General features: G+C 43.7%; 1 protein-coding gene across 11 annotated transcripts in view; it reads right to left on the bottom strand.

Annotated features, from left to right (window-relative positions):
• Positions 1 to 15790, bottom strand: part of LOC111252343 (sperm-specific sodium:proton exchanger-like) — a 135561-nt gene that overhangs the window by 51729 nt on the left and 68042 nt on the right. The gene's annotated exons all lie outside the window — the stretch shown is intronic.

Genomic DNA, 15790 nt, shown 5'->3' with positions numbered 1-15790 from the left:
TATATATAGAGAGAGAGAGAGAGAGAGAGAGAGCCCACAAGGGTCTCGTATCTATCGTTCATGTGATCTATCCGAGGTCATCCGGGTCAATGTCTCCAACTAATCGGAGCACGTTACAGCCCTTCTGTTGGTTGTCTAGTTGTTAAGTGAAACTATCCTTAACCTAAACCGCTTTCGTTCCAAAGGTGAGCCTTTTCATCAGGAGAATCACTGCAGTCATTGATGACTGTTTCGCCATCTGCAATGTGACGATTAAAGCTGTATATGCGCACCCCAATGGACTAAATGATATCGTACTCAGTAAATCTGTTCTGTTCTATAAAGCAAATATGTTAAGAGAATAATCAGATAAATTATGTTTATAAACGATATTTAATAGTGAGTGTTTCGTGACTGTCTTACGATCCGTGGTCGAAGGCTTTGAAGATTCGGCAACCTCACCAGCGTAAAAGACACAAGCTAATTAGTTAGTTAACAGGCAATTCAGTCTGGATCATTTATGTACTGAATGTAATCCCAGGAGAAAGCCACATGGCTGAGTAACTAACTAGTAATAACTTTTAATAGTTTCAACTTGTATTTTCATTATCGATATTCTGTAATAATCATACGAACGTAGGGATTGGTTTCTGTGTTGTTCTTTTAATGCCCCGCCCGATTTTTACGCCTCGGCTGGCATGGTCGCTCGCCACCTACTAACTATAACCTCACTTTGAACTTCTCCTCGCAATGACCGTCCGCAACTGTCCTATTTATTTTCTCCTCACTCCACTGGAATTTGCAGCGATGGGTCTGTCACTTCTGCGATTTACGTTCATCCGCTCAATCGCTATCCCTACGGATCGGTTCCTAATCCTCTATAGGACCCTGCTCAAGTGTAAATTATTTCATTGAACATAAAGTTGAATCAGAGCTGGCTGATAGAGTAGAATGTTGCCATATGTCGGATACAGTTTCATGTTCTACATAATTTAACGAAGGTTCTATGGGTTTTTTCTGGTACAGTTGCCACTGCGCGCAAGTGGAGTATGCGCACTCAGAGGAAACTCTTTGCAAACTTATCTCTAGCCTATGTATAGCAGCGAGAATCGTCGTTAGTAGCATTGGTATTTTGATTATCATGCTTTAGCCAGTGTTTGGTGATTCGAAACAATTTTACTGCTGTTCCTCCGCAGTGCGCGGGGTGCATGCGTTACCCCTAGGACCCAATTTGTATTCGTTTACTAACGGTTCACAGCCGTTGACAACGTTAAGCGCTATAGCAGTATTGGCATAACATCAAAATTTGTCAATAAACCCAGGGTATCAAAATGATCACATTGCCGGAAACCTTTTAGAACTGCTGTGACCTGTTTACGAGCTTCAGAGCCAGCTAGGAACGACACGCCTTCAGACCTAATTACCCCCTACGACAGCAATCGCTACCGGCACGACGATAGGGTGAACATTAGCCGTCACAAACTGCCGATAGTCGTTCAAATCATGAGCAAGCAAAAGTGAACGCGACAGCTCGATCGAGCTTTATCGTTCTTGAAGTCAATAAGCGACAAACAAATTGGACAGGAAGTGATGCTTCGGTGGAACTGAGAGTCAGAGACACCTACTCGTTGTCACTAGCCGAAATCTTAACGCTTGGACGCCGACTCGGAGTAAATCAGCTAGTTGATTGGGTAACTGTCGTAGTTAACAACGAGTCGTTGTTACCGTCCGACAAAAAAGAAGAGCCAACTCAATAACTTGAAAGATCAAGACCAGAAGGAGAGACGCGTCGTTAACGTATATCATACTGTTCAACATACTATAAAGTTATTGGTCGATCTGCTAGCTGCTTGAGTTATCTGGCTACAGACGACGAAAGTGTGTCTATCCAGCGATTTCCCTAGATATCATAGGTAAAATATCTACTGAGATAGAGTCGAAGAAGCATTTGTTCGACACTGCCCCAGCTCAATTAAATTTGAATAACAATAGCTCCTACCGATAGCTTTGGCAACGTTGTGAGTCGTGCGATCTGCGAGATCATGGATCAGCGAATTAATAGTAGCTTCACTAACAGTCTTTCAGTTCGATCATTTGCTATCTCTGGTTGACGCCTGTGTATTTGCTGGCAAAATCTCAGCATTGCGTACGCAGCGTCGGCACACGTCGCCTATGGACACCGTGTCCACTTGACGCAGCCATCGTCTAGTCTTGCCCAACTTCTATTACCACTCGTACATTGCAACCGTACCTACGAACAAGCGGATACAAACGCTGGGCGTCGGGAAGTTGTGTAGGCGACGACGACGACGACGACGACGCCATCAAGAATATCGTCATCAAAAACGCGAGAGCAGAAGCCGCGATAACATAACCGGTAGCAGAGGGCAGACAGCCCTGTTCAAAGCAGGCGAGCGAAGGCTAACGTTACAATGGGGCAGCAACACGAGGATCGACAACAGCAAACGGACCTTCCACCCATTGTGGCCGGCGCTGAGCATTTCGTTGATTGTAGCAACGACAACGGGATCAGTAGCAGCTACTTTCAGCGGCAGTTTGCCGTGCCTCGACGGTAGTCTAACAGTAGTAATCAAGCCGACGAGGGTTCCCCACAACGACAATATTTGCTTGCTAACGGTTCCCAGTACAATGGAACGGGGTGCGACGGATTGGGCCTTTCACTCTCGTTACATATATTTGTGTTTATATAGATATATATATATGTATGTGTATTACGTTACATGTATTTACCTGCATGGATTGTTGATTGCACGCTGTCAGTCTGTGTCGTCGTTTCGCTGAATAGGTGAACGCGTAGTGTGTTTGTCTAGATGTGGATCATGTCTCGTTTTTACTGGCTGTCCTAGGCATCAACATGGACGAGTACGAGGCAGATAAATGGAAGTGATCAGAGGGAGGAACGCTGGCGATGATCACGCCGATATTCAACGACGTCAATTTTTACCAATGAATATACCGATTGTGAGTCGCTTACGATTACACTTATAATATAGATAAGCGCATACAGATGAAGATAAACAGCGAGAGGAGAAAGGGGATGGAGGCTGTCTGGGCCTTAAATAGCATCAGGCGTTTATCTATATCGAGAGTTTGTTCGGACATGCACGAGACCACCCGTACCACCACGGCGGAACTTCGACTGTTGTAAATCGACTATGATTTTTTTTTTCTGTACTGTTATAAATCGACAGGGAAGACAGAAAAAAGATTTACTATTTTTCCCTATTTTTCTATAGATGTCCCTTTGGAAGTTTCAGTTGCGAAACGAACGCAAGAACATGAACGTTCATACACGTTTGTACATGGTATAATTTTTAACAGATATTTCTGTGGAATATATTTTATAAATAGATAATGCATTTAGGGATAATTCTTGAGAGCAGTGGTTTTCTTTGACGGAAAAGAAGCTAAATACACACATGAGCTGTGGCGGCCTTTCACAATAAATGCGGCTAGTACTTAAGCACGCTGTCGTCCTGAACAATGGACCTCAACACGTTCACATGCGTTCCCTATGACCTAACCTCATAAAGAAAAACGTTTAGCAGCCACGTTTTTGGATTGTGCGTATAAATTTGAATGAAGGTGTCCATCGATCACACATCCCGAAGCAGCCTATAGCCCATAGGCGGGTTACCTAAGACCACCTGCCTGCTACTGCTAGCGCTGCTGTTATATAGAAATGTCACCGGCGATATAACGTGTGGCAGTTTTTGCACTAGTCAATCGTTATTCTTAGAAGAGATTCCAAACGCGTTTAGTTGGTAATATCCACTAGACTCCGGTCGCAGTTTTCACTCAAGCACGTCTACTTTCAAATACGAGGTTTCATCCTAATCTGGTAATAGATTGGTATTCCGTAAGTGATTGCCTTTAAATCCCACCTCCTTGGCCGTTTTCGGTACCGTGTCCCAATGAATTTTCACTATGAATCGACGGCGGCACTTTGCAGGACACGAAAAGCCCTTCCAGAGCTAGTTGAATAAATCGATTACGAGCTTTTATGTTTAGAGAATAAAAATAAGTGATTTTTCACGCGGATCATGACCATATCAACAATAATTACAAACAAACAAACAAAATGAAAATAGACTATATAAACAGAACCCACAAGATTAGGGGATGCTAAGATTACGATGACAAAATTGTATGGTTACGGCTATAATTAAATTCATAAAAAAAAATGTTTTCGACTTTTATGTGCTAGTCCGAGTAGCGGCGACCTTCAGTAAATATTATATTGAATTTGATCACTAGAGCAAGGATTCCGTTATAAGTAACGATTAACACTAGAACATATATATATGTAGGTAATTCTTGGCAGAAAAGCGGGCGAAATCTCCGTTTCGTTAATCTGTTCCCTATAGTACGATGCCACTAGAACAAAACGGAAAAATCCAAACAATGGACGATTTTTTCGTAGTCGTTCATCAGCTCACACTGATCTGCAAGACGCGTACGTTAAGTCCGCGTACGTTGAGCACGTGCTTAACGTACGCGGAAGTTTGCACGACAGACTGAGTTACGTACGTTACTCATTCGTTTCCAGCGTATGCACAACACACATATAACGTATCAAGAAATAGTATTGCAACTAAAAAAAAATGTTTTTTTTTTATAGGTCCTCCAATTATACTTGATAGCGCTGTATTGGTCTAATTCAGATGTAAACGTCCAGCCACCGTTACATTTAACGCGAAACATTTGGTGCACTGTAAACAAAATCTGCTATTTTTTCTCTTGACAATTACGCCTCTGGAATGAAGTTCTGTTACATCATTCACAATGAACAAATACAACACCGATGTAGCCATTTATCCAAGTAAATATTCGCAGCACGGCCTTAACGGCATAACAAACAGTGACAAAGCAATTTGCTATAGTCATTATTACCACCATCGATACCTGCCGATATATTTGCAGAGCTTCATAGGCACATAGAATGAAGGCGAGCGGTTAACAGTAACCTATCTGTGGTTACGTATCGGCTTCGGGTATACTCTAGAAAAATGAAAAATCGCCGCTGACGGCGCAGGAACTGCCGCGTGATAGTAGGCGAGCGTTGGTCGGCTGAATTTCAGTATTCAGTCCTGAATCGCTGGAGATTTCGCACTCTGGTCACTAGGCCGTCTTAGGCTTAGAGGCTTAAAGGGTCGTCAGTAAGACCCTTGGAACAGTGCTCGTATATGTGTGTGCAGCTTATGAAGCCACAGCCATCGAGCAACACTGAGCTGGAGGGCTGAGATCAGACAGAGAATTAAATTCATATCTAAAATATATGTAACGCAACTCCATGACACGCTTATTTTGCCCACTACACGCTACCTACAACCCCATAGACTGATATGCACAACGTTGAATCGAACCTAATTAGCGAACATCGTTATTGTACGTCTACCTCTGAGGCTGGCCGATCGAAGCAACATGGCTCAAAACGAAGACCTGTTACCGCCTTTGTATAGTTGTGAAAGCTATTCCGCTACTGCGCTGACTGTAGTCCGTGGAATATGTGGGTCGCCGTAGGCCTTGTTAATGGCTGCAAGTTTTCGAATTCTAAAGGGACAGTACATGTGGACATGAGAACGGATGTTTTTTAAGCTTTAACCTAACATCCGGCTAGTCTGATTTTACCTTCGATACAACGCATGCTTAGCCAACATGAATATCAGTCAAATTTTTTTAGCCAACCTTGCTCCTAGCGAGAACATAATTTTGTCTTTAAGCGCCGAGTCGAAGGTTGCCTTAAGGTCAACGGATACATGAGCAGTGCTCTCTCCTTACGTCCGCCATCAGAATCCGGCACGTTGCTCCTGTAGGATGTCTGTAGGAACACATCTCCAAATAACTGTTCAGTTGTCTAGTCGGTACGCCAGAGAGTTACTTCTCTTCGTCATTGCCTACCATGGATAGAGCCGGTTTTTCTTTAGAGATCACCAATAGAGTAGCATCTCTCCACTGGGCTAAGAGTTGGCCAGTACGTAAGAGTTTATTAAAGAGTGCCGTCGAGCACGGGGCCAGAAGCACAGCACATCTGAAATGTTTGTTGCGGACCCTACCTGGACCGTCAGCCTTTCGGCTGCGTAGGCGCCCAAGGCCGAGTTTTAGCTTCCACACTATAGGTTTGTTGAAGGGTATCACGTTGTATTGAGATCCCCTTTTGCTACGCCACTGAGCATCGTACGTAGTATCGTATCACTTGGCGCAAACGTCTTCGATAAGCGATTTATAAGGGATATGGAGCTCAGCAGGTAAAACGCTAGACTGCCCCGGAGCGTGTGACGTTCTACATCGACGCTCGAACGAGTCTTCTACCGCTCAAGGTATTACTGCCTTTACGATGCGTTTGTTTTTCGATGGCTTGTGTCAAAATATAGGCTAAAGCGTAGAATTTAGGCTGTATCTCGGTCATAAGCTTAAGAACTAACTGGGCTCTCTAAACAAAGCTGCAAACATAGTTGAATCACAGGCTATGCTTCTGAGGAAGACGAAAAATACTGGATTGCAGACTGCAGAATTTCAATCGAATACTGCATAAAGCTTCGGCAGTTACCACGTTCAAAACAAAGAGAACCTCGTGGGTGTGTTCCTACTTGTCTACACTTAGACGTGGCGACGGGGCCTAATGTTTGACTGTCCACGCAGGGGCAATTTGGACAGGGATGTGTCTAGTTATTGGTATGTGACCTCTAACGCTTGCGCTTTCTGATAGGCAAATATTTTCACCCTACAACCTTACCCCATTCCTGATTAAGTTTGTCGCAAAAAAATCGATGGCTGAACTTCCTGCATGTTCTAGGGAGGTCGGTGTTGCGGTGCGATTGATTGGACTGGAATCAAAGCCTGTGAAATGTGAATAGAAGAGTCGTAATGCGGCTCGAGTTCGGCTGGTCAAGGATGGCATTGAAGTCGCCGACAGCGGTCAGAGAAGATTTCCAACCGGTTGACGGCTACAAGACTTAGTCGCTGGCCAATAACGCTATTCTTCACTATAGGCCCGGCGTCAGGTCGCCTGCCTTATGACTGTGGAAATCCCAGGCGCTTTTATTAAAGCGGCATGGTCCATTGCTTTTCAGTACAGGGCAATGCACAGGTAGCGCGCCAAGGTAAAAGGACTAGTTGCCCAAGTCTCCGTTTACACTATAGCTTCCAGAAAGAGGAGCGCCAGGGTTATTGCCTCCTGCCAGTTTCAGCAAATACATACTAAAAATTTAACTTCAAATGGGAACCATAGTTCGATAGTGTTGTCTTGGATGCCAACATATATATATATATATATTTTCATGAGGATCGTTGAGACTCAATGGAACTTGACAGTGTTAGAATACTTGCTATTTCCACATGCAGTCACAGCGATAAACGTGATCCCATGTTTACATTAGTCATTTTGACACATACATAAACATAATCAATCGTGAAGTTGTTGTCAATATCTGAAAAAACAGCAAGTCATCTTTGACGAATACATTTGTTTGTAACCCTTAGTCATACATAGATGCCTATTTTGTCGCTCAGTCTATGCTGGTGCTATTGTAATTACCGTAGTTTTTTGCACGGTCAATTTTGTCACTGACGGTCTTTTCAAAAACAGTAAAGAAAGATTTTTCGAGAAGCGCTTCCATCATTTATTTATGAGGATTCTGCACGCGAAGAGAAACATATTTCTATCATAATCAATAATATTGTTCAACCTGACTTCTAGGAGATGCCCGTAACTATTTATGTTGTTATAGAATAGTTAAATAGCGAGCGCTACCATGTTTCTATAAAAGACACCAGAATTATATATGTTCCTACTGCTGATAACATATCACGACACGATTACTCAAGCTTTTCCGCATGTTTACGGTTCCTCGTTAAGTTAGAGGCGTTTAATTCACATAAGAGAAGGTAATGTACATTATCGTTAACTCAAAATAACTAGGAAAGCAGAGAAATAAGAACTAGAACAGCAACCTAAATACTTTTTTTGTGAGAGGCAGTCACGATATATTCATCATAAGTTACATGTTGTCTTAGAACTGGCACGCGACATCGTTATGTAGACGTTGTATTTCCTACGCTTTTAATTCATTTCGTATGCTTTCGAGGCTTCTCTCGGGATTGTCAGAGCGCATATACAAAAACACAGCAGTTCTTCGGAATCTCACAATCTGTCACGATGTCATGTTCCCTATATAAAGGACGATCCGTTGTGTTGACGATAATGGATAAGATACGCTAAGTGCCGTACTAACGTCTCGTGGGAGACAAGTTGTTTTACGTCCGTTGATTGACTTGATACGTCTACCTTTCCGCTTACGTGTTACTCCTGTGTACGTAAGCATGATATAGACGTTGCGTGTTTAAATCTGTGGAACGTATTGCGTAAAAAAATAAAGGAAATCTAGCTGAAACAATACGTCTACTATCACCAGAGAGTAAGGCAAATGTATTTAGGGATTAATTGGAATTGTTGCTTCACTAAAGTCGTGGTTCTCAGAGTGATACATTGTATGTACGTTTGCGAACGGCCAGCCTGTCCGCTTACGTTGTGCGTTATCCTTTGGATACATGCGTCATCAATATCCTTATAGCGCCTGGTTTTCGACAGGTATCAATCGGGGCGAAAGTGTACAGAAAACATATAATAACGACTTTTCCTGGACGAATTTCCAATTCTATTCATTGATAGTGTAATGAAGGACAATACAGCGTCCGATGGCGATGTTAACACCGATGTCTGTCCTCACCTCACAGCCAATGTGCTTCGTACGTAAGTTTGTGAAATTCGAGGCCGACAAGTCTATCATGCGTGCGACGACGCATCCAAACGTTATATTCTATATAAACCTCCATGCAAAGGAGTCTTTCCTCTCAATTACCTACTACTACTATTACTACTACTACTACTACTACATCACAGTTGAGCAATGTTACATTCTTGGCGATCATGCTGCATTTATGATGAGCGAATCTCTCCGGCAGAATGATATGATAGCAATCATCGACTGGAACCAGCTTCAATGAAGGGAAAAGAAAGACCAGAAAAATAAATTCCACAATATCTAGCGAAAGCTTAATGCTACGTATTAAAAAGCAAGGACCAAAGGCTTACACAGACTAATAACGACACGTTGACACCGATACGATACCTACTGACAGCTCATGGAGATTACAGTTTTAGGCCGCTTGTTCCACTCCAATGACTTTTCTAACGACTCAATATAAAGCGGCAAGCACTGACTGCGTCAACGCCCCCTCAAAGTCAATGAAACAACGACGTTTCCCATTAGTGTGTAAAGCGTTCTAGCCGGCAAACGTTCTCATCTCCGAGATGGCATTATTGCGATCCATCGCAATCATATCATATAAATTATTAAGTCGTATAGCATTGTACAATTCTAGCATAGCCCCGGTGACAATTCCGAGTCGTAGTCGTCGTCGTCTTTGCTGATGTTCTATTGGGGTTGTTTCGTGCAATGTACAGCTCAACGCATACATACACATCCATACAGACACGTAACACGCGTACGTATTGACAGCCGAATGGCGCTCACAACGTCAAACAGTGACAAGATTCGATCGGGTCCTGACAACGGAGCGGCGAGTGACAACAGTATGAATACTGCCAGAGGGGAAACTAGACGATTTGTTGGTAGCCTAAAGTGCTGTGTCTTATCTTTTCATTGCCGCTGAGTAGTAACTATTGAAGCAGCTGCTGCCGATAAAGGCTGAGGTCACCGGCAGTTGCGAAAACTACGTCATCTACGCGTGTATAATAGCAGATGGACGTGTCGTAGGGGCGGGTCACTAAAACGTGTGGTATGGCTCTCGCGCACTGCACGATGGCAACGTCAGCATCAAAGAAATGTTACGACAACTAAATGCCCCAGCAAATGCTACTTTGATTCAATTGTCGGACAGCTTCTCTGCAGTGACAGCAGTAGGGGTGTGGGTGTCCTCCAGAACTCCATACAGATGTTGCTGCTGTTTGTAATGCTTATGATGATGATCACGCGGTTCTGCTGGTGCCGCTGTCGTCTTCGGTGTCTTCAGAGCGTTATCGAGTGAAGCAACATCGCAGCCACCGCGAATCATCACGGTCAGCTCACAGATGACGCCTGGCAACCAGTAATAATACACTGGCAGCATAGCAACGTAGGGTTTTGATTCCGATGACGAGCAACGCAAAGCTCGGTGATTTTACAGGGTCATTTTGACGCACGAAGCTGCTCGCACAACCTCCGCCCACAAAGTCCTAGCCAGATACCCCAGCCGGATGTCAAACGGAGCGGTATGTGCTGGTGCGGTGGAAGACAACAGGAGAGTACCCAAGTCGCTACTATATAGCTCTACAAATCTGCACACACATGTAAGATACACATACGGTTGGTTACAAGAAGCTGACGCGATTGTTACACGTATGATAACGGAGCGCAATGTGGATAACACACAGGTACCTATAAATATATAGGTACCTGCCTGTGCTAGTATATGCTATTTATGTTCAGTTTGGTGCTATTGCCGTTATATAACGCCATCATGCCCGTCGAGAGGTACGCCAAGAGTAAAGGTCTGCAGACCTTTTCTTTTCTGACAGCGCTGGTCGTACAGGCTAATGGATGCTTTCAGTCATGCAGGACTACCCGTGCGAGAAAACCTGTTAGCACCACAAGCAAACATCGATTGTTGCACGAGCCGCGAACCGCACCGGTTGTGGTGACGATAGTTGCAAGCTAATTAATTGACATAGCTAACTGGTAGCAAAGATAACTGTGGAAATAGATGTGGTAATCGAGGCGCTAATGTCACCCACAAAAAAGGCGTCGCGTCTGCACTCTTGCTACTGCGGTTATTGCCCCTCTTACCCACCCCCCATCCCCCGGCGTGAAAAAGACCCCATGAATCGTCAAATCGGACCGGGATCACCATTATCTGGCGTCCAGGGGGCAGCGGGAGCTAGCTGGATGAGACAGGCTGCCATATTCGACTGGGTGTGAATAGTATGGTCAGCATGGATGCTATTCGTTTCCGAAGGGCCATCACTGTTGGCGGTACTCCGCCATAGGAATGGGTGGAATGGGTCACTGCTGTGTCAGGGATGCGTCCAGCGAATGCGTGATAGCCTTCACACATCGACAGCAACTGCGGTAGATGGTTAACATAAACATGCTATTCAGACCACGTATATAAGTCGCCCGTGTCCAGTAGCCGACTAGCCAGTCCCTAACCTCAGCCATTGACCGAAAGGCCGACACAAGCTTCTCCATCGCATGCCAAATCTTACCAAGCCAGCGCCTTTCACAGCTCTTCGGAACATACTACCACCATCAGCTGCCGGCAATATCAGGGACCCCTGACTTATTCTCTGACACGAACTGCCAGCAACGTCCGTTGCTACTGATGCTAGCGTTAACTAGGCGTCCGGCGCTGCTATGATAAAGTGCGATTTTATATCCGCTAGAGCCACAACAGGACAAAAAACGGTCTGGGGGTACCTGTTCGCCATAACGTGATGGCACCGTAATGTTGTTTATTCGCATAAACTTATTTGCCGTTAGTCCAGAGCTAGATGGTATGATTTTAGCCTGCACAGTTGACAGCGACGATGCTTCTAAATCTGGCGTTATGATGATGGCGATGATCATGATTCTTCCGCTGGTGTAAATAGCGTTGATGCAGACGACTAATGCTGCTTACATACTCGGTAAGCTCTGCTAAAGGCAGGAGCAGGGGGTGGGGGCCTGGGATACCTGCCTCTATGTAGCCACATTAATCACTGGAAAACCAAGCGAGTTTCACTGTAGAATGAACATTGCTGGTAAACATTGATGCAACACGAGGCCAAAGACAAGAGACATTCTCGCGATAACAAAACGACCCCACCAAATAATCTGCGGATTACAAGTATATAAGTGAGGAAACAACGCACCCCTCGTGGCGGACGGATGGCCGAAAACGTCATGAAGGATGAATAGGTTCCATAGGGAGACGCTGTATCATTGGCGGGATATATATATATATAGAGTACTCATGTATGCCTTCATGTTCCTATTAATCAGTTCGCTGTAAAGGATTCCTTTGCCAATGTGCCTTTTCAATAGATGTTTAATTTCGGGCTGTGACGTCTAGTACGCGTTCCAGTATGATGATAGGTGGCGCCTAGAGATAATATGCTTCACTTTGTTGGCATTTGTCGTGGCCATGAGCTTTTCCTTAAGTAAAAGATAATTATCTAAGCTCGCGCATGTTGGCTAATAGTTAAGTTGTCATCGTCAGAAAACTCTCTGTCAGAGGCGATGCAGCCGTAACTCCTCCATGGTCAACACCATCAACGATGGGGCATCCTACTCAGTTTGGCCTGATGCTGACATACGATTACATTTTACTATTAAGATCCGGGAAATCCCTTTTCATCTCGTTTGGAAACTTAATAGTGTTGCATGGCGGGTCGGCCAAAGCGTCCTCGTATCACTGATAACCGTTTTTTCTTTTCTATTTATTTTAGTCAAGTTCGGATCATTATAGTCTACTATCCATCGTAGACCGTTAGCGCTAGTATACGGAAATATTTATTGAATTTATTAGAAGGCGCATTGTAGCCGACAAGGGCTGCGACCGTCGGTTTGATAAGTGTATAATAATCCTGGTGAAGGTCTGTGCGGCGTAACGATATTGAAAAATCGCTGATTGACGCCAAAGGTAACTCTACCTGTCTTTATCGTAATGAATTTGTGTTTTTATTTTTCTAAAAAAACACCTATTTCCTTCGAGTATAGTGACGAAGCGTATGGACATAAACAAGCGTTACAAATACCGGTGGATTGCCGATTCAGCAACGAGTAGTCAGGAACAAATATTAATTGGTACTTGTTGCTCTACTAGACGTAAAATCCCTGTCGCCGCTAGCAACAACAGCTACGGCGTTGACGCTCGCCGACGTAATCCATGTTTTCCTAGTTTCGTCTAGAGTTAGCCAAGCACGCCCCCTGTCAGCTTACAGTATTATGTCAACTGACAACATAGCTGACGATATCCAAAGATTTATGTAAATAATGTCTGTGCGCGGCATCTATTTTAGGGTGTCGCGTATGCGCGGGCCCGTAACGTTGCCATGTAACAAACGGCTAATGAATATATCTATAAGCCCCAGTGCATAACCGATAAATGATGTGTGTGGAGTTTTTAATCTAAAATGACAGCTTGAATAGGTAACGACCATTGTAATATTCAAAGAGTATACTCGCGTCGTGGCTGCGGTTACTATAGCTGTTGCTATCGTTGTTGTTGACGAAATTTCGCGTGGGGTAGGCGGGGGTTGACGAAAAAAAAGCTGCTGCTTGTTATCTCATGACCTGCGCATGGCACTGCGGTGTGCCAGGTCATTGAAACTAACCAGTTGTGTATATAAATGCAATAGTAACTGGTGTTGTTTATTATGTTTGCGTTAGTTATTTTTGATGATTCTATCTAAGGGATCTGCATAAGAATATATCTACATTAACAGATATATATATATATATATATATATGGCTATAGGCTTATGTCTCATTAGCTCTCAGGATACCCAATGGGCTTTTGTTTGGAAACGAATAGACTTACACACAGCTACGCAATAAAACCGCCTACTTTCTTTCAACGATTTTCGAATATTACAACTCGTATGTTTCTAAAAGCAAAATTCTGATTTGTAGCAGGCTGCAGTTATCTTGACCTTTTTTTTTCTTTTATTATTTTAGAGAGTTGATTTAACCAACTAAATGGCAGAAATGATGGTTTTATGTCATGAGTTATAACAACAGAACAAGGCCCACAAAGAACTCATCAAAACGATATAAAACAGAACAGCAGCATCTAGCCAAGTGGCGACTTCGGCGACAGATCGTCTTCAATTTTCTGATCATGCATAACATTTACGGGCCAAATCCTCAACGAAGTATCACCGCAGTGCATTTTATTCGCTGTAGACGTTATAGGTTTTCTTGGACTGACTCAGTCGTTCTTCAGTCAGACAATCTTGTGCGAAACATCTATGTACGCCTTCCGCCCCCGCTTCTTTCGGCATTTTGTCCTCATGCCCTCTTAGGGCAACATTTAGTCGTCAGTTCAAACAGGACACAACCGAGACAGGTTTAGCACAATGATACCCCCTTGAGAGCGCGTGGGCCCATCGCTGGTCCGGCTCTCTGTGCGCTGACGTAGGAGTCACGCGAAAGAAGTACCACTGAACTTGGTGATGGAATCGGCGAGCGTTCTATACGGTTGGTGACATGTAAATGGCAGCCGATAAATGAAAAAATGATGAAGTCCTATATGCGCGTTCGTGAACGATTCGAAACATTCGAGTTTTCGTTTCGTTCGAGACTACGTGCCAGTGGTGGCTAACCATTCGTTTCCTAGCTTTCTCGTTTTCTCTCCTAGTTGTAGGTGGCTTCATGTAATAGGCCCAAAAGATGGCCTAACAACATGTTGGTAATCCTTATTATTATTATATTGTTGTTGTTGTTGTTGTTGTTGTTGTTGTTGTTGTTGCTGGTATCGGTGATTCACAATAGTAATAGCATATTATGCACATGCGTAGTTAAGCGGGTTTAATTGCTACATCTGTACAAGATGTCTGGTAAGCAAGCCCATCGACTGAAAAGCGATATTGTATCAGCCTTTAGGTGTCTGTAAAAAGCTTTATAGTCCCTATCTGTAATTTGCTTACGTTATATATCAGAGGCACTACATAATGATGCGCATATATTCCACGGACCTAGTATGCATAGATTTGGTTCATTTAGCAATGTTCAGTCAGTTTTCAAGAGGCACCATGGCCTGTTCAACGACACGACAGGCCCAGCGTTGTTTTAACGAAGGCTGAACCCAAATGTAGTGCTTTTATAGACGTCACCGTATTTCTGTAAATATTATTGATAGATAGCCGCAATTGATAACGAACAACTTGATGGTTAATTTAGAAACGTCTGTTCAGAAGTCTCTGTTCTGACGCAACAATCTATTCAGGGTGCGCCAGTGAAACAAATATGAAACTTTAATAGCCACGTGGCATGTACGCGATATGTACTACGAAACGTGACCAAATGTTTATAAACACAAATCGTCTATCTACAGTAAACGATGATGTTTTTTTCCTTGAGACAGATTCTATTTAAGGGGTGAGGCAGCTTCTCGACTAGATGCATAAGTGCCTTCTGACATGGCGGACCAGATCCAGTACTCGTAGTACACGGAATCAGTCAAAGAGGCCTGAGTGAAAATCGCAGCTTTTCGTCTGATGCTTCACTTAAGCAGCCAATTGCTACTATTGTATTTGACCCGAATCGATTTTCTGCAGCTTAATTGTTCTCTGTGATACTTCTAGAATGATACCAGTTAGGTAAATGCGACGTTCCTTTGTCACTGCTTTAGTTCACATGGTTTTAACGTTACACGCGTCGTACAGCTGAGAAATCTGCCCCTGGTGGCTAGTGGCGAATATACCGGCGAGCAAATAAAAATCCCCGATGCTTTCAATGACGGTCTTCAAACACCAACATCTTCCCCAATGAAAGATGTACAGAATTCATCTCTCCGGACCTTAGCCGAGACCTGAACGAGCTAAATAGACAAATAAATGTCGGAACATTAAACAAGTTATTTGACAATCCACCTACTTGTTCATCGTTGACGATGACTTACCAGGGCCGAAATAAGTGCCTGTTGACGACGGCCGCATCGACAGGCGTCGCAAAAGATATGGCAGCGACCGTAAAAGCAAGCGGCACCTTTCGATTTGGATTTGACACTTCCGATATTTGTAGCTCGC

This window comes from Varroa destructor, unplaced genomic scaffold (genome assembly GCF_002443255.2).
Source record: "Varroa destructor unplaced genomic scaffold, Vdes_3.0 BEIS01000006.1, whole genome shotgun sequence".
Lineage (NCBI taxonomy): Eukaryota > Metazoa > Arthropoda > Arachnida > Mesostigmata > Varroidae > Varroa > Varroa destructor.
This window is presented reverse-complemented; position numbering and strand designations above follow the sequence as displayed.